At 37.9% G+C, this 3,434-nt stretch overlaps 1 pseudogene; it reads left to right on the top strand.

Moving 5' to 3' along the window:
* Positions 1-311: 311 nt before the first annotated feature.
* On the top strand, positions 312-1,972 carry LOC144227812 (heterogeneous nuclear ribonucleoprotein A1-like; annotated as a pseudogene).
* The last annotated feature ends 1,462 nt before the right edge of the window (positions 1,973-3,434 follow it).

Here is a 3,434-nt window from a genome sequence, read left to right on the forward strand (position 1 = left end):
TTGGGGAAAAATGGAAGGAACTATTTAATGACTTAAATTGATTAGACATTCTGGAACTTTTGAAATCCACAGGATAATTATACAAATTTCTACTTAGCTTCATATCTCTGACCCAAGAGTCAAAAAGGAAAAAAATGAAAATTTCTAACTTAAGGCAAAAATAAGCATCCCACTAATTACTATGAGTCAATTATATTACATAAGCATGAAATTCTGATAGCAATGAACTACATTATGCATGTCTAATGATTCCAAAAATGGAAATGGATTTGCACAAATAATAGGACTCCATAGCAGTTATAAAAGGAAATATGAAAATAGATCGCTATCAAACAGAACATCAGCATGTAAAGTATGACAACTGGTTACCTCTTCATGTGACACAAATTAAAAATCTCTTACATGTGAAAAAAAACACAAGAATCTTTTAGTATAAATGTGCATAGTGATTTGAGATTATTCAGGCAAATAAACTTTTAATTTTCTTTTAACTCCAAACGATTAATTAAAACATAAATGCACGGAACAACTAATAATGAAAGAAAGTTCTGTGAGGTGTTGTCAGGAAGCTGCTTCTTTTCTTTAAGTTTTAATTTAAAAAAAATCCCAGATTCAGTCTCTGAACTTTTCCTGTAGTTCCTTGTTAGGCTTAAGGACATACCATGTCCTTGATATGCCTCAGTTTTCTCATCTGTAATATGAAGATGAGAATAATTATTTTCAGATCTCACAGAGCTGACATAAATGTCAAAGATATTAATCCCTATGAAGTACTTTGGAAATAATAAGATATAACATTGATATTGCTATTATCAACTTTGCTATTTCTATGATTTTTGACCAAAACTGTGATATTATCCCAGAGCATAAAGTAAAGTACAAGGGATGGGAAAATCATTTAGTGAATGTTCCTGGAAAATGTGTTTTTCAACCTGGATTTAGAAATTTAATCCATGCTAAATTTTTAGAATAGTATTGTAAAAAGCATACTTGGAGGAAAAAAAAAATTAAAGGAGAATAAGTCGCTTTCTGCCCCTGGATACTGCTGAGGAAGCATTGTTAAAAGTCTTCTCTCCCACCATCATCGTGTCTAAGTCAGAGTTTCCCAAAGAGCCTGAACAGCCGTGGAGGTTTTTCATCGGAGGTTTGAGCTTTGAAACAATCGATGAGAGTCTGAGGAGCCATTCTCAGCAATGGGTAACACTAATGGACTGTATGGGGATGAGAAATCCAAGCACCAAGCCCTCCAGGGGTTTGGGGTTTGTCATGTACGCCCCTGTGGAAGAGGTGGATGCAGCTATGAAATCAAGGCCACACAAGGTAGATGGAAGAGTTGTAGATCCAAAGAGGGCTGTCTTAAGAGAAGATTCTCAAAGACCTGGAGCCCACTTAACTGTGAAAAAGATTTGTGTTGGTGGCATTAAAAAAGAAACTGAAGAACATCATCTAAGAGATGATTTTGAACAGCAGAGGAAAATTCAGGGGATTGAAATCATGATCGACTGAGTCAGTGGCAAAAAGAGAGGCTTTGCTTTTGTAATATTTCATGACCAAGATTGTCATTCAAAAATACCATACTGTGAGTGGCCACAACTGTGAAGTAAGGAGAGCCGTTTCTAAGCAGGAGATGGCTAGTGCTTCATCCAGCCAAAGAGGTCCAAATGGTTCTGGAAACTTCAGTGGTGGTCATGGAGGTGGTTTTGGTAGGAATGACAACTTTGGTCATGGAGGAAACTTCAGTGGGCGAGGTAGCTAGGATGGCAGTCGAGGTGGTGGTGGATATGGTGGCAGTGGGGATGGTTAGAATGGACTTGGTAATGTTGGAAGCAACTCTGAAGGTGGAGGAAGCTATAATGATTTTGGCAATTACATCCATCCATCTTCAAAGTCTGGACCCATGAAAGGAGCAACTTTTGGAAGCAGAAGTTCTGGTCCTTATGTTGGTGGAGGCCAATACTTTACCAAACCATGAAACCCGTGGCTCTGGAAGTTCCAGCAGCAGCAGTAGCTATGGCAGTGGCAGAAGGTTTTAATAACTGGCAGGAAACAAAGCACAGCAGGAAAAGAGAGCCACAGAAGTGACAGGAAAACTATAGGTTACAACAGACTTGTGAACTCAGCCAAGCACAGTGGTGGCAGGGCCTAACTGCTACAAAGAAGACATGTTTTAGACGATACTCATGTGTATGGGCAAAAAATTTGAGGACTGTATTTGTGACTAATTGTATAACAGATTATTTTAGTTTCTATTCTGTGGAAAGTGTAAAGCATTCCAACAAAGGGTTTTAATGTAGAGTGGTGTTTTTTTGTGTTTTGGGTTTTTTTGCACCCATGCTGTTGATTGCTAGATTGAACAGTCTGATTATGATGCTGAATAAATGTTTTTTGGGTATTTTTTAATGTGCTGTGTAAAGTTAGTCTACTCTGAAGCCATCTTGATGAACTATCCCAACAGTGTGAATACGAATTCCTTCAGGGTGATGCCAGGTTCCATTTGACATTTATTTGATATGTATTTATTTATTTGACATTATCTACATTATCTGCCTGAGCACGGATGCCATCGACTCCACAAACATTGGTGTGATTGAACTGACAGTGAATGTGTTATGACCTAGAGTTCACCATTAAAAGGGTTAACCAAGCAAAGTCCTGGAGTTTATTTGGGTGTTAATATGATTATTGGCACATTTTATGCAATGTATATAAATTGAAGTGTGGTATCAGATAAAATTACAGATGGGATTAAAGCTTGTGTATCATTTATTATCATGTGTAATCAATAAAGGATTTAATATTCTCTTGAAAAAAATAAAGGAGAGTATGTCATGAATTTCTCAGATTGGCTGATGTAGTCCAATCATCACTAAATGACTGCATAGAGCTGAGCCGAAGCAGTTCATTTTCAAGGCATATGATAAGCTAGTAAGACCTAGAGACAGAGTGCAAGCCTTTGGTGTTGGAGAAAATCAAGGTCTAAATTTAAGCCTTCTTACCAACTTCAGACACAAGAGATGGGATTGAGTTTGAAGTCTTAGGTGATTCCTGAATAAAGCTGGAGAATGAAAGCACTAAGAAACAGCTTTTCCTGACATTTTTGCTCAGGTTTTCAAAGCACAGACCTGCTTATTGAAGGTGAAGAAATAAAGAAAGATGTATTTCTTTCAAGTAATCTGTCCATTTCCCCACACTTTTTTTTTCACAGGCAAGTGATTCTTAAAAATAATCCAATGACCCTTGGGATGCATATGGTCCATAGTATGTGGTGGTAGTGGCTTCTCCTGTACCCTTGTATGACTGCCATTGTGCCACCCACCCTGGGCATCTGGGAGGAAGGAGACTTGACTTTCATCTGTATAATCTGAGGAAGCAGGATGCTATGGACTAAATTGTGTCCCCAGTCAAATTCATATGCTAACGTCCTACCCCTCCCT

Source organism: Crocuta crocuta, unplaced genomic scaffold (genome assembly GCF_008692635.1).
Source record: "Crocuta crocuta isolate KB4526 unplaced genomic scaffold, BGI_CrCroc_1.0 scaffold183, whole genome shotgun sequence".
Classification (NCBI taxonomy): Eukaryota; Metazoa; Chordata; class Mammalia; order Carnivora; family Hyaenidae; genus Crocuta; species Crocuta crocuta.